At 48.0% G+C, this 16,457-nt stretch overlaps 1 pseudogene; it reads left to right on the forward strand.

The window, feature by feature from the left end:
- The first annotated feature begins 10,018 nt into the window (after positions 1 to 10,018).
- Positions 10,019 to 15,310, forward strand: LOC124234982 (granzyme H-like; annotated as a pseudogene).
- Positions 15,311 to 16,457: the final 1,147 nt, after the last annotated feature.

Genomic DNA, 16,457 nt, shown 5'->3' on the forward strand with positions numbered 1-16,457 from the left:
TTATACACCAATGTGACTCCAATAAGATAAAAATAAAAGAATAAATACATATGAAGTGGGAGCAGTCAGGGTCTCAGCAGGGTGGTCAGGGATCAGAGGGTGAAGACAGGCAGGCTTCCCCTTTCATCTTTCATCTCCTTCAACTTGTTCCTTGCATCCTTACCACATCCCACTCCACACTACATCTGTGTTTCATTCACCCTTTTTCATGCCTTACTAAGTAGAAATGAAGAAGGAATCCAGGAAACTTATATTCATTTAGAGAAAGTGAAATGCCAAACAACTGAGTTCTAATCCCAGAGACACAGGAAATAGACGATATAGGCAGCCACCAGCTTTCATGCATTGTTGGGAAATTATTGAATTTGGTGGGTTTAGCATTCTGGGACACAAGTCACAGGCAACTCTCTTGTTGCCCAGTGTCCCCATTTCTGCTTCCAGCACTGATTCAGTGTTTGCCAGGGGATTGCAGTGTTGACTGGGATGACTCGCTCTTCCATAGATCACTGGCAGTTGGGAGACAAGCCTCCTGGGCACCTTGGGTGATGAAACCTATCATACCAGTAGGTGGCTAGGACTGTGAATTCTGACCCCCACCCCACCCTTCTTTCCTTTCTCAGGGGCTAAAAGTCAGGCAGGAGGAAGGACCAGCAGCAATTCACTGGGCAGGCTTCCTGGGAAGATGCAGCTGCTACTGTTCCTGGTGACCTTTCTCCTACCTACTAAGACTGAGGCAGGTGAGTGACTGTCCCCAACCTCAGAGAACAGACCCCTCTCATAAACCCTGGAAGCAGCCTGCCTAGGCACTGCCTACCTCTGGATTGCTAGGCAAGTTATTTGAATTCACAGTTCCTCAGGATCCTCACCATAGAACAGGAATCATTTCAATGCCTACCTCACGGAGTTCTTATAAGAGTTAAATTAGTTAGTGTACATAAAACTCTTGGAATTGCCCCTGGCACATTGAACGTGCTATATAAATGTGCTCTCCAAATTTACCCATGTGTCAGAGCCTAGGAGATAAGGAGACAGCAATAACAGTCCCATCAGCTCACATCTAGAATGTTAAAGCCAGTCCCACGTTGGTCGTGAACTGGCCATGAGCTGGACTCGGAGGGATCTGGGAAGCTCCCTGAGGAAGAAAGTACCAGGGACTTCAGGAAGAAGCCACTCCAGCAAGAGCATCTCTCCTCAACAGGGGAGACTGAAGCTGGTCATGCCTGGAACAAGGGTTCCTCTTCTCCTTTGGGGGAGGGGGGAGGGAGCTGAGGTCTGGGGTGGGGTGTTGTCAGTGTTTCCTGAGGATCCCTGGACTGCTATCCCAATGTGTGCAGCAGATCCCTTTAGGTCCTAACTCCTCTGTCCTCTGTATCATCTCTCCTGCCTCCCATCTTCTAACCATTCTGGAGCACCAAGCTGGTACTCACACCACAGGTTCCAAGAGAACAGACATAAGTACTGAATGCATCCTTCCAGGGGAGATTATCAGAGGCCAAGGGGACAGGCACCATTCACATCCCTACATGGCATATTTTCAGACCCCTACTCCAGTGGTTCTGGGCACTTGTGGGGAGTTCCTGGTGCAAGAAGGCTTTGTGCTGACAGCAACTCGCTGCTATAGAAGATGAGGAACTAATGAGCTTCCTGTGTGACCAGTCAGACAGGCCCAGGAGAGTTCATAAGAGGGGCCATCTGAAAGCAGACTTCCACAATAAGAGGGTAACAAAGAGACCAGGTAGGTCTGTGGGCAGAGAACAGACCAGTGTAAATGAGGAGAAAAGAAGGAAATGACCAAAACGAGTGAAGGGGGAAATGGAAGGCGCAGATAGAGGCCCAAAATATGAATTCAAAGTATCTAACAATTTAACTACATGAAGTAAAACTCAAGGTCCCTGTGTCCCTCACCATCCCCAGCTCAGGGCTTTGGAGAGAAAGAAGGCACAGACAGCTCAGCCCCAGAGCCCTCCCATCCTCTCAATTCCCTCAGCTAACGTCTCACCACTCTGGGCTGTCCTCCTGCCCTGCAGAGCTGGGGGACCATGCTCCTGTGGCTCACACCTGCCTCTAGGCCACTTTTCCTTTGCAGCCCTATAAATGTCATCCTGGGGGCCTACAGCATGGGGAGGCTGGAAAGTACCCAGCAGGGCATATCTGTGCTCAGAGCCACCCGCCACCATGAATGTGATCAGCAGAACGAACTGGATGACATCATGTTACTAAAAAAAATATTTTCTTGGTCAAAAATAGCTAAGGAACTCCCATGTTCATAGCAGCACTATTCACAGTTGCCGAGAGTTGGAGGAAACCCATGTGTCCATCACAGCCATTCTCCTCCTAAACCCTTCACTACCTCAATCCCCACCATACTGTGGACCAGTGTTCTCATTTCAACATGAGGACGGTCAGCTTCCTGTTTTGATACTCTGAAGATATACAAAACTCCACCCAAAATGTTGACTAAAGTAACACGACTTTCACCCTAAAGATTAGCTCATATTCAAAGAAAACATTATTAAGTCACTCAATTTAAAATCATGTTTTAAACGCCTTCCTAAGGTAACTGTACAGAATGAGCTGGAAGAATTTCTACCCCCAGAAAAATGTAAATTACTCTTTCAGTGTATACAGAAACTGATCCATAATAATGTACACCTGAAATTACACGATATTATAAACCATTATGATCTCAATAAAATAATTGAAAAAAAAGAAAAGATTTGTTAATTACTATTTATGCTGTGACAATTACCATAAGAACTTTTGCAATTTTCATAATCTTAAATGGGATAATCACTGAGGACACATTTTATCAAAGCCAGTGACTACAGACAGAAATGCTCTGAAAAGGTGCCCATTATTTTATGGGTCTTTCTATCAGAAAGTCATTAGCCTAATATGCAGTGCAAGCCATTTATCGACAAAATAATGAGACTGTTATCTTCCCTGCTTCTGTTATCCTCCCAAGCATGCTAGTAAAGGAGAATTCCTGTGGGTAGATGGTAGCTAAAAGAGCGACTATCTTGTCAAAGATATATTGTTGATGAAAATTAAGTGTTCGCATTGGCAAATGGAAAGAATACTTGATGGTGGGGAGACGAGAGGCAAGAGCAGTCGAAGAGTCCCCCATTCTGCCCTTCCTCTCTGTTACGTTTACTTAGAGCCCAGAGCACCACCCAGTCGCAGGACTCAGTTCCCAGGAATGAACCAGGGCAGACATGTCTCACTCCCATGTCTTTCTCTGCCTGTCAGCACTTCCCAGGAAGCTCTCTGCCTCTAGCTGTTCTGCGGAAAAGATTTCCACATCTCATGGTGCTCACCTCCAGAAGACAGTTCCCTCCTGACCATCGCAGAGCCCAGGCCCACCACCTCCCACAGCTCTGCGCTCTTCTCTATTAAGGAAACCTCGGCAGCAGAGCTCTGGCATTAGTGTTTGCACATTGACCTCTAGTGCAAATGACACAATTCCTCCCACTCTCCTTCTCCAGGTGCATACTCGGTGCATCAAAGGCCTACTGACTTACCTGGGAAGTCATAAAACCATGACAAGCTCATGCTTAGTAAGCTCACTGGGACTTCTGGTCAGCAGGGAACACATACTGAACTCAAGCACATTTGTCGCCAGCCCTCCTCTAAGGGCTCCCCTTCTGGCCTCTCCTTACCTTCCTCCTACTCTCTTTAACACCCCATTTCCACTTCCTCCCCAAACTCCATGCTGCACCTGCACACCCAGAATTCTACCTTTGTCTGAAACTACCAAGAAGTTGATAGATGACTCTTTGCTATGGTGTGTCAGGTGAGACAAGAGCTGGGCACTTTTTTTCTTTAAAGGTATTTTTTTGGTGAGGAAGATTGGCCTAGAGCTAACATTTGTTGCCAATCTTCCTCTGTTCTTTTTTCACTCCACCAAGTTCTGGTACATAGTTGTATATCCTAACTGTAGGTCCTTCAAGTTCTTCTGTGTGAGATGCTGGCACAGCATGGCTCAATGAGCAATGCATAGGTCTGTGTCCAAGATCTGAACTGGTGAACCCCAGGCCACCAATGTGGAGCAGGCAATCATAGCCACTCAGCCAAGCAGTCAGGACCACGGGCACTTATGCCTGGATATGGAAAAAGGACTCAGGCTCTCAAACCGTGAAAGCCTAAAAAGGAAAAGACCGGGTGGAATGATGATATTGTAGGAAGTATGCAGGTGCTAACCACACATGCAGGGCAATGTGGGGTGATATTCAGGCTCTTTGAACACCCAGAATTCAACCAAGGTAGGGAACATCACTTCTGACTCAGGCCAGACTCCCCCAAAGCACTATTCATTCCTTTGGAGAGCCCAGTATTTCCTCCTGGTGAATGTGGTCAGGCTGACTCAGCAACTGCCTAAGAATGTGGTCCTCACAACACCTTTCAGCTCTTGCAGCGAGCCCCAGCCAGGCTATCTCTGTGATGCATCCTTGTCTTACTCTTACCCAGGAATTTGCTGAACCCCAGCACTATTTTTGACAATAATTCACTGAGGAGACAGAAATGAAAACTTCTCCAAAGGGCAATGGTGGGCCTCTCCATTTCATGGCCCACTTACTTGTAACCAGGACTCCAATGAAGTATTAGGATGGCACATGATTCTGGTAGAGGGAAAGCTGAAATTGGGGATACGACTTTTCACTCTAGAAAGCTAAGAGTGGTTACCTATCACAGGAGCTTTCATCTGGATCAAGAATATAAAAGATAGCTAATACATACTTTCCTAGGAGTCACCTTCAACTTGTTCCTCTACTGCTGAGCCACTCAGCTCTGCCAGAGCAGATACCCAGAACCTAACTGAGCCATAGACTGTTGCCTCACCATTGCACCCAAGGCTCCAGTGGAGACTGGCTCCCACCCAGGCTCCTCCTGCTCATTTCCCCATTTCACTTTTATTTCCCATCCTTTGCATCTGCGCTCACTATTCTCAGACCTCAATGCCTTAGGAATTTAAATTAACGCAGGAGTTCAGAATCCTATCTAGATATCTCCCTCACACACAGAAGCCAAAGCAAATTTGTGTGTTATTCACTCCTGTGTCAAACAAACATTTATGGGTATTTCGTATGTGCTCAATTCAGGATGGAAGAGAAAGACGGCACCGTATTCTGCCCAATGAGCTCAAAATATTCGTGTCCTAGGGACCAACCTCATCCTGGAAGAGAGCAGGACACAGGGGTCTGAGATGCTCAGGGACAAAGAAGCAACCAGCATAGGCAAGAGATGGGGTTTTCCAGGTCTTCTGGACAGTCTACCCTAAAGACACAACCTTTCCCCATAAGATGTATCTGAAGCATGCTTGATACAGACCAGACCTGAGCTCCTCATCACAACAGGGAGAAGCTGAGAACTAAGGAAGGAGCTGGGCCAAGCCACAAGGCTGCCATGCTGCCCACAGATGCCAGGAGCCCCAACTCAGTGTGTAGTAGTCTGGACAAAGGGCTCCCTTTCACACCTTGTCCACTTCTGCACACTATACCAGGCTCTAAACATCCTATCCTCTGGCCACCGGACCTGTCCTCTGGTTTCTAGAATTCTCCTCAGAACCCAAGCCTGGGACCTCCTAGACCCATCCTCATGTTGAGCTTTCTCACACCTCACGCCAAGATAACCTATCAGGTAGTGAAGAAGACTAGACAAGTGGAGGAAGATCCCCCAGTCCACCCTACTAAGGAGCTCCACTGAGCATCAGGACTAGGGATGTGGTTTTTGGAGGCAATGTAGCTTATATTCCCACTTCTCAGGACAGTGAGTTTTGTAGAAAGGGCAGCGGAGCAGAGCCCAGGTGGAGATAGTCACTCTTCACAGGGCTGTTGTTTCCTTGCAAACAAGAACAGAAGCCTTCGCTAGGCTTCAAGCATCTCTCCCTTGTCCCTGTAGATATCAATACTCCATTCAAATGAAGAAATTTGCCCCTCATCTCTCTCTTCATCTTCCAATATATCCAAAAGTCTGGAGAATCAGGCCTCTCTATCCCCCTTGAACACACTGAGGAGAAGTTAGAAGGAACATTATCTTCCTCGTGGGGTTGGGAGGCAGAAGGATAAATTCAGGCAGGCTTGTGTGCCATCACCTGCCCCTCCTCACTCTTCCTCTGTCCCTTCCACTTTTCTTCCAATTTCTGCTTTCCTATAGTTGGCATACTGCCTATTAATGTCCACTTGATAAATAAGGGTTAAGGCTTAAGATGAGACCTCTCCTTCTGGTACTCCCATTACAAGTATATTGCATGAGTATCTCACTCATCTCTGACACTCTGTTGATTTCCATTCTTCTTTTTCTCTTTTTGTTGACTGAAATCTTCTAAAGCAGATACAAGTTTATTAATGATAGCCTCAGAAATGCTGTGAAGCTCTCTCCAGACACAATGGCTAAGCACAGGCACAGGTGCCCACTGTCCTGGGTCAGAGCAGCAGAGTCCTGAACAACTAGGTGTGGGTCAGGTGAGGCAGGGGGCAAAGAGGGGCAGAAGGAGCACTGAAGGAGGCAACTCCCTGCCAATATGATCTGGATCCACAGGTAACTGTGAGAGAATGGGAGTCTTAGACATTTGTGGGGTGGATGTGTAGCCCAATGTAGGGTCCCAATAGCCCAGAGGAAAGTTATCTATCAGAAAAACAATAGCACAGCCAACTTTACAAGAAACCAGCTAGGGAAATTGTAAAAACTCACAGGGTGTTACGTGACAAGATGCACTTAAAGGATAAACAACTGCTTTAGGCCAAAATCAAATTCTATTATCTTTGATTTTCTATGCTCACAAAAATCACTGATATTATTTAATAGGTACTTCATAACCCAACGTGTTGACACATATTTATTTATTTAGCACATCACTACAACATTGCTGAACATACTTGTGGTTTCCAAAACGAGGGTGAGGAGGAGGTGTAAGTCATCAAAGGTAGAATAGTGATAACCCTTGCAAGCAATAGTCACGTCTGGAATAAAGAATGAAAATGAGAAGACATTTGACATGTCTCATCTCCTGCGCATGACTGATCCAACGGATGCAAAAGCATCATAAGCATTAAGCTCAGTTTGAGATAAGACTTCAGAACTCATCTCATATCTACATTAAATTATATAAGAACAAAGAAGAATAATTTAAACTGTCAGGCTGAATGCTTCTATGCTAAGTAGCATCATAACTTGAAAATTCTCCTGTCCAAAGCTGACATCCCTCAAGCACCTGTGTGCAGAGAACTCTGGGAACAACAATGCCAAGTTCCTCACCACGGACAGGGAACCTTGAGGACAGGACCTTTGCCTCTATCATGGTCTTCACTGGGACACCAGGTTACCTGCACCAGGTGGGACAGTACTGACCAAGGAAACTGAGAATGAGTGGCAAAACATTGTTTCTCCTCTTTTAGTCTTTATCTGCATGGCCCCAACTACTTTAACACAGGGGCCTTTAAAGCTTTGAAACATCAATAAGTTGAGAACAATATTAGCTTTATCAGGGCAAGAAGGGACCACACAAGGAACTCAAGTGCATTTGTCTCTTAAACACCTCCTCACAGAATTTCCTATTCAGTCATTACCTTCTCTTCCTAGTACTATCATCCGTGTGCTGTCTGCACTTCTTCCCCAGTCTCTGCTCCTCACTCCTATCCCAAAAATTTGCAGTTGCCTCAAACCACCAAGAGGTTGATGGATGTCTAGGCTCTTGACTACTGTGTTTTGGAAGAGACTAGTCCTTGGTACATTGGCATTTATATCAAAAATACACCCAAAATACAGAAACACTCTTGGGCTATCAAAAAAAAGGAAGCTCAACAAAAGTAGGATTGGATGGATGCATGTTATTTTAGGAAGTAGATAGTGGCCTAGTCACAAATTCGAGGCAGGGTGGGGTCATATTCATGTTCCTGGAGGATCTCACTATGGGGAAGGAGACATCAATGCTGGCTAATCCCAAAACCCTTTCTCCATTCACACATTCCAGGATTTTCTCCTGGTGAATGTGGTCATGAAATCAACTGCCTAAGAATGTAGTTCTCCCAAAACCCTCACTACACAGCCCTTTCACTGTGAGGGGAGGAGGGACATGATGAAAGCTCTTATCATGAGATTCAATAGAACTGGGAGGAAATTAGTGGTCCCTGAGCCTGTCCCTTCTTCCTTCACCTCTAGGATTTAAAAGCCTGGAAGGAGAAGGCACACATCACTTCAGACATGATCAGACTTTTAGAGAAGGTGTTGCTACTTCTGTTTTTCTTGGCCAATCTCCTACCCTCCAGGGCTAAAGGAGCTAAGTGCCCCTGTAGATCCTCAGAAGCCTGGCTTATTCCAACGAAGATACTTCTACAGTGTCCCAATGAGGCTGTCATTATGATCCTCCCTTGCCTCAGTTCATTCCCAGAAATTTGCAGATCCCCAGATCTGTCGCTGGATATGCAGTGCAGAGAAATTACAGAAAAGAAAACTGCTCCCAAGGAGAATGCGTGGGTCCTCTCCCTTCCAAGGTTCTCTTTCTTGTCACCTGGAAAGTGACTAATATTAGAGTAGCACATGATTCTGGTAGAGAGGAAAACTAAAAATGGGGGATATAACATTCCATGCTACAAAGCTATGAGTGGTTACGTATCCCAGTAGCTATCATGTGGACCAAGATGAAGCAGGTATCTTACAGTCAGTTTCCCAGACATCACCTTCTCCCTGTCCCCACTCTTGAGCCACTAAGGTTTACCAGAAGAGACACCCAGACCTAACTCAGCCATCAGAGTATTTTCCCACCACCGCTCCCACGGCCCTAGTGGAGGCTGGCTCCCACCGACTCTCCTCCTGTCTATTTTGCCATGTCACTCTGATTTGCCAGCCTTTGTACTCTGCCCTCTATGTCCTGAGATTCAATGCCTGAGAAAGGTAACGCTGGGCTAGAATTCAGATTGCATTAGATCCATTCCTCACTAGCTTATGACTGAAGCAGATTTGAGAACTCTTTATTCATGTACCCAGCAAGCATTTGTGAGGTGTGTACTATGTGCCTGACCCAGGATAGGGGAGAAAGAAGCCAGAATATTCAGCTACATGAGCTCAAAATGCTCAGTTCTCAGATCAGACCTATTCTGGAAGTAAGCAGGACACTGGGGTCTGAGAAGCTCAAGACAGAGAAACAAGCAGGGTCGGTCAGAGAAAGTAATTTCCTGGTCTTCTAAGACAGTCTCCTTAACACGTATATGAAGTGTGTTTGCTCCAGAACAAGGGCTGAGCTCCTCATCTCTAGAGGAGGAAACTGAGAACTAAGCCAGGAAACAAGTCATGCTGCAAGCCCGCCAGCTGTCCGCTGAAGCCTGCAGCCCCATCTCATTGTGTTGGTACCTGAGGACACTACAATCACCCCAGCCTCTGAACATACCATGCGTTTAGGCCACCAGGCAGTGCCTGTCCCGTTTTCCATGAGCACAGAGATCCAAGGCAATTTTCTCTTTCAGGGGAGATAAGATGGGGCAGAGAGGCCAGAACACAGTCCCAGCCCTACATAGCATCTATACTTTCCTGCAATGACAAAGAAGGCTGTAGTAGATGTGGGGGTTCCTGGTACAAGACAACTTGGTGCTGACAGTAGCTCACTGTAATAGAAGGTGAGGAGAATAAATGATTCCTTGTCTTCTTGGGAACTGCAGGTACTCTCTGAGGGCCCGTAATTCACGAAGGTCCCTGAGCACACAAAGCCAACGACTAATCAGAGAATCAATCTGATCTGCTCAGACCAGGAAAAAGAGAGTGTGGGACTCAGGGGTGCAAGCTGTGGACAGAAGCCTTGGGTGACAGATAGGCTGCTGAAGAACCAGGCTGGTCACTGCCACAGAGCACAGAAAGGTGGCACTTCCCACTTTTACCTCCTCCCTATCTGACTCAGCCGCAGGTGTGCCTTAAGTTAAAACTTCAACCTTCCTTTCAGAGAATGGCCTGTAGCTCCTGTGGCTGGCCCAATCCACCTTTTCTTTACAGAAAAATAAGTGTGATCCTGGGGGTTCACAATATCAGAAAAATGGGAAACAACCAACAGGTCATTCCTGTGGTCAAAGCCTTCCTTCAAAAAGATTATAATGATAATCCAAAGGTCAATGACATCATGCTACTGAAGGTACCATCTTGCTGAATTTCAGGTGAAATTGCACGGGTCACAAGGGAGCAGACAGTGCATTCAGGGTCCCAGTTCCCTCCTCTCTACCAACTTGTCTGCTCTACTGGATCACTGTAATAGAAGGGGGCTTGGGAGACTCCAGGCAGGGGGTACAGGCAACTTCACCCCTGGGTCTGAGCCCATCTGGAGGGCGGGACCTGACCTGCCACCTCTCACCTTTCTGAGCAGCTGCAAAACAAGGCTGAGCTCAAGTCGGCTGTGAAGACCATCGCTCTGCTGCAGAGCAAGGACTGGGTGAAGCTGAGGCAGGTGTGCAGTGTGGCAGGCTGGAGACAGCTGGCAAGTGGCAAAAAGGCAAACGCACTCCAGGAGGTGGATCTAGAAGTGCGGAATGAGCAGAAATGCAAGGACCTCTTCAAAAACAACACTCCACCCAGCTGTGGATTGGAACCCTCAGGACAAGAAAGTCACTGCACCATATGGAGACAAGAATGTCCCCAGCTTGGCCCCAGGCACACAGTGATGCTGGGGTAACATGGCCAGGCCTTCTCACAAGCAACGGCCAATGCTAGACCTAGGTAGGACCTAGGTAGACCTAGGTGGGGTCTACCTGGGCTCTTCCCAGCATGTAGAGCCCAGGCATCTCCCTCCCACCAATCTCTTGGCCTTTGTCCATGTGACAAGAAGAGGAGGGTCTGGGACTGAGTTGAGCTGGAGAGAGGACACAGCCAGGACACAGGCTCACAGTGCAAGCAGATCACAGAGGATCCAATAATCTCCCTGACTCTTAGAGTCAAGGTAAATGGTAATCAATCAGCTACTACACATCTGAACAGCTGGGCCCTGGGAGGGGAGCAGGAGAGCACCAGGGAGAAAATGATGCTGAGAAGGGGGAGCCAGAGGGCTCTGACTGAGACTTTTCCCTTCTCTGTGCGCTGGGGGACTCCGGGGGCAAGCTCATGTGTAATGACATGGCCCAAGGGATCATCTGCTTTGGAAAAGAGAATGGGAAACCTCTGTGTGTCTTCTCCTGGATCCCAAGCATTTTGAGCTGGATACAAAGCACAAGACTTCAGGCAGCAGGGCCCAGACTCAGGTGCCCTAAGGATTGATCCATCCATCTTCTCTGGGGCATAGGCCAGAAGTGCCCTGGTCAGAGTGGCCTGGAGGGAACAAAGCCCAGGACTTAATAAACTTCCATCTCTAGAGTGGAAAACACTGATGCCTCCTTTATTCACCAAAATGTTCTATAGCCTACAGCTTATTGAGTAAATTTTTCTTCTTTTTCTCAAGAATTTCTTTTTATGTAAGAATGGATCAAGAAAATCAACATCACTTTTAAAATATCCACCTTAGAGAAGGCTGGACTGGAAAGAAGTGGTCTGCTGAATATTTGCCATTGATGATTGTGCTTCGACCTCTGGGAAAATGTATGGTGGGTTGAAAAGTAATACATAGGCATCAGAGAACGACAGTTAGAGAAAGAACATAGCAATAAGAACATTAAAACTCCCAAGAATTCCACCACCGGAAGATCATCATCATTAATGCTTAAGCAGGTTGCCTTCCCCTCTATTTTTGTCTTCATAAGACACTGTTCCTTCAGCAGAATTTGGATTGGGATTTTTAGAACTCACAATGCCTTCTTTTCCATTACGCCTTCATGTGTCAGCACACTGGTGAGAGCGTTGGCATAATCTGTTTGCAAATGCTTATAATTCTTAGACCCAAGGACCTCAGAGCTGTGGTTCACTGGACCCTGGACACTGCATACTTAGTTGGTGGTAATTATTAGAACAATAGGCAAACATTTCCCAATCACTCGGCAACAGTGACCAGCAATTCTTGAGGGGAACCCCCTACCAGGAAAACGCACTATGATTTGGGTAACAGTCCCCACCCCAGGTTCAGGTGTGCTAAAAGACCCAAGCATGACCCAATCAGGCTGCTCAATTCCAACCGACACTCTGATGGTTTGTTTTGGTCCAATGAATATCAAGTCCAGAATTTTTGTCCAAAATTGTGGTATAAGTGAAGCTCTCTTAGTCACAGAATATTTTCATTTAGAGGGGGTTCTAAATATTCCAAAATACAAGGCTTGACTGGTGGTTAGACAGTGGGGTTACCATTTGGGATGTTTGGGTGTGTCCAGTTCCACATGCCCCTAAGGCAGGTCCAGCACTTATCGTATACCACCAAGTAGACCCTAGACCCCCACCAGAGCCCTTACCAGCCTGTACTCTAACCACTGATTCTCAGTCTACTCCAGAAGACCGCCACCTTCTCATGGGCAAGATCCATCTTGCTCATCTCCCTGGACTTAGCTTGCTAAATAATTATTTATGACTTCATTAGGATGGAAAAAGAGCCAAGAGCTGAGAAATGGAGACATTGTAGATTCACTCACGGAGGGGCTTCTGGGGTCCAGCTCCTCTGCTGGCTGCAGCACAGGCTTCACTTTCTTGTTCTTTCTCTTGCTTTTACCTTGTGACTCATCACTGGGAATGCAAGTGTGGTGACAAGGCTACTGTCACCTACCCCAAGCCAGAGACCTTTGACAAACTACTTTGCAGATTACACAGGAAAACCAGAAGCACAGATCTAGGAGGTCTGTGAAGTCCTTAGCCACACCCCTGCCTTTCCCTCAGGAGCTGTGTGTTCTGGAAGGAAGAAACACCAGCAGCTGTGACCTGGGCAGACCTTCCGGGAAGATGCATCCATTCTTGCCCTTATTGGCCTTTCTTCTGCCCTCTGACCCTGGGACAGGCAAGGGACTATCCCCATTCCAGATGTTCCATCCTTTCCCACCAAACTCCCTGTAATCCTGACCCTTAGGCCAAGCACAGTAAGGGATTTCCCTCAATTAAAGCCCAAGAACTCTCTGGAACCCAGCTCCCATCCCTAACATAGACTAACAAGTCCGATGCTATATAAACACTCAACAAGGATAGCAGAAAAGAGTGTTCACTAAAAGATTTAGTGTGTGAGCCTTTCTCTTATCACCTGGAAAATGGGTTTCTCATAGAAGGCATTTGGCACAGGACACAAAGCTATAAAAGATAAGTAATTAAAATCCCTCACTCCAACTCAGGAAAGGGCAGATCAGGCAAATCAGCTGCAATAGTGGGACCTGTCCTTGGGCCCAGCTTAAGAATCACTTTCATTACTTGGTGCCCTCAGGCCCTACTCCTGCCCAGGAGAGGACCCCAGGGAGCAGTTGATCTCAGAAGGAGCTGGAACACTGCACGGAAGGCTCCCTGTTGTCTTGGCTCTGGCAGAGGCCCAGGGACCCCATCTTCAGCCCCACCTCCCACCGCTTTCCCAATCCTTAGACTGTTCCACACAGTGCCTTCCTTCCAGGGCAATGGCCTTCAATCCCACCACCACGATCTCCACGAAATCTCAGCAGAAAGCAACTGTAGTCCATTCCTTCATGCAGCAAAAACTGTTTACTGAGATCCTAAGATGGGGTAGATCGTAGGACACGGGGATTTTAGAAAATCCAGGACCATAATCTTATGGACAGATTATTAGATACAGGCACCAGTCAGGACATTAGCAGAGGCTCAGAGGCGTCGGGAGACTCACTGAGAGAGAAGGTGACACAAGAGCCCTGTCCATGATCCCCTGGGCTCCACCATCTTAAAGAGAGCTCTTATATCCTCCATGCATGGTCTGTAGTAGGACAGGGACAACAAGCACTGTCTTCCCTTTTCTCACAGAGGGTTCAGAGGCTGGACATTCAGAAAAGGTTATTCTGCTGCAAGGAGAACCTGGGAGGACTGTCCCCCGGTGTCTGCAGAGCACTGTAGACCCCACCCTCAATCACCACCTTCAGAAGCCTCCCCTCCTGACCACAGCCACTCTCAGAAATCACATCTTCCAGTCTTTTCTTTCAGGAATCATCATCAGAGGACATGAGGTCAGTGCCCATTCACACCCCAACATGGCATTGATTTACTTCCTAGATGAGGGGACTCCCAACAGGTGTGGTGGTGTCCTCATGGGAAAGGACTTTGTCCTTATGGCCACTCACTGCTGGGGAAGTGAGGGACCACAGACAACTGATACCTCCTGACACCCCCACAGGGACCCCTGTCCTCTGCCTAGGGGCTGCAGCCCAGGGGAGTTCCCTCAGCTCCTGGTAACTCAAGGCCATGAGAACTCATGAGAGGAAGCATCTGAGAGCATGACTAGGCCATGGAAAGTGAGAAACAGGGCAGGTAAGCTTTGGGATCAGAAGGTCAGAGGTGAAAGCAAGTGGCCCAGTTGATAAGAGAGACCAGACTTGCCAAATAAAGCGGCTGTGGAGGATGAAATCATGCATTAGGATCAAAAGGCAAACTCAGAGTATTTTCACAATATCATTTGATGACTAAAATGCTTCCATGAGCCCTATGTTCACTGTCACTGAGAAGCACAGGGCACAGAGTCACTCAGTATCCCGCCCTCGTGTTGTCATGATTTCCCCTAGCTGCAGCCTTGTTCTGCCCTGTCTGTCACCCACCCATCATGGCTCCAGGCTGGATCTCCTGTGACTCCATGCCTGTCACATCCCCACTCTAATTTCTGTGCAGTTCAATCAAGGTGACCCTGGGGGTCCACAACAGGGAGAAGCAGGAGACAATCCAGCAGGACATCCCTGTAAAAGAAGTCATTGGTGACCCAGGCTATAATCGTAAGAAGTTCTCCAACAACATCATGTTACTAAAAGTAAGGGAACCTCCCTGCTGTTCTTGCTATCCTGGGTCCAGATTGCTTTCCCTCCTACTGCAACCTGTCCCTTCCCCCCTTCCCATCCTGGCCGCCTTGACTAGTCCCAGTGGCTCAGGGGTTAGGGACGTCAGGGCAGCCCCAAGGTGGTGTCCAACCCAGAAGGCAGGTGGCTGAGCTGGACATTCTTACCACTTCCAATCAGCTGGAGAGAGAGGCCAGGCAGACTGCAGCTGTGGGGCCCCTCAGCCTGCCCAAGGGCTCGGCCGAGGTGAGGTCTGAACAGGTGTACAGTGTGGCCGCTGGGGAAATCTCAATGGGCACTTAAGCAACAACCCTGCAGGAGGAGGATCTCACCGTGCAGAAGGGCAGGAGTGTGAATCCCTCTTGCGCAGCGATTACAGTGGGGCCACCCAGATTTGTGTGGGGGACCCAAAGAAGATGAAGAAATACTTAAAGTTAAGTTTTCTAGCATCCACTTAGGCCCTGGGAGAGTGGAAATGGGGAGCTCTCAGGGATGGAAGCGGTTATATCTTCGTGCCTCAGCCTGAGAGCTTGTGCAGCCTGTGTCCCAGAATCTAGTCTTCTTTAGTTTTTACTCCTAGCAGATCAGTCATGAGGAAGGACCCACAGCAGGGTCTCACCCACATTCCCTGAGGATTGGAGAGAAAGGCTTGGCCTGGTTGGAGCTGCAGGAAACAGTCAGAGCTAGGCTGGAGTCCTGGGATGAGGGAGGTGACAAGGCCTGGCCTGGCCCTGATCCCCCAGGTAGCCCATAATAGAGACTACTAAGCCCTGGGGTGGTGGGAAGGGTAGGACCACGAAGAGTCCAGCTCAGTCCCTCTCTCTTCCCCCAGGGGGACTCCAGGGCCCCTTCATCTGTGAAAAAGCGGCCCAGGGCGTTTGCTCCTATGGACAAAAGAGTGGGACCCCTCCAGCAGTCTTCATGAAGGTCTCACACTACTTGCCCTGGATAAAGAGAACAATGAAGTGTTTCTCATAGCAGGTGTGATGCTGACCTTCCTCTGTGCCTAACCTTCTTTTCTGGGGCAGAGGCAGGAATCCCGTGGGGCGGGCAGTGGGACTGCAGGGCCATAATAAATGGATCTCTAGCGAGTGTGACTGAAGTCTCACTGACTCACTGAACCACTTTCAACACGCAACAGCATGCTCCAGGCAGCCCTCTGCTGTCAATTGTGGCTGTCCTTCCTCCTTCCTCCTCCAGCTCTCCTTCCCCATACACCCCATGCTGTATATTTCCTCAGTCACACCTCTGTGATGCTTAGACCTGTGTAAGGGCTGACTCTGAAGGCTGCCCATTATAAAAGGACGATCTTCTTCCCCATAATATGTTCTTCCCTGGGCCTTAGAAAATTCCTACCTTCTCTAAGCCAACTACCATCACCAACCCACCAAGAATTTGGCACACAGAGGAGCAGGGCAGGTAAAGGGAGTGACTCCAGGGACCCAGGAAACCAGGGGGCCAGGCCATGGGCACTGAGTTTCCTGTTTACAGGGCCTATCTCTCAAGTAGGGGTAGCTTTTCCCACTGCCAGGACCCTGTGCAGCTTCAGAGGCTCAGATGCTCCCACAGTGGCTCCACCCTCATAAGGGCCCTATTTCTTGCCCT

This window comes from Equus quagga, chromosome 2 (assembly GCF_021613505.1).
Source record: "Equus quagga isolate Etosha38 chromosome 2, UCLA_HA_Equagga_1.0, whole genome shotgun sequence".
NCBI lineage: Eukaryota > Metazoa > Chordata > Mammalia > Perissodactyla > Equidae > Equus > Equus quagga.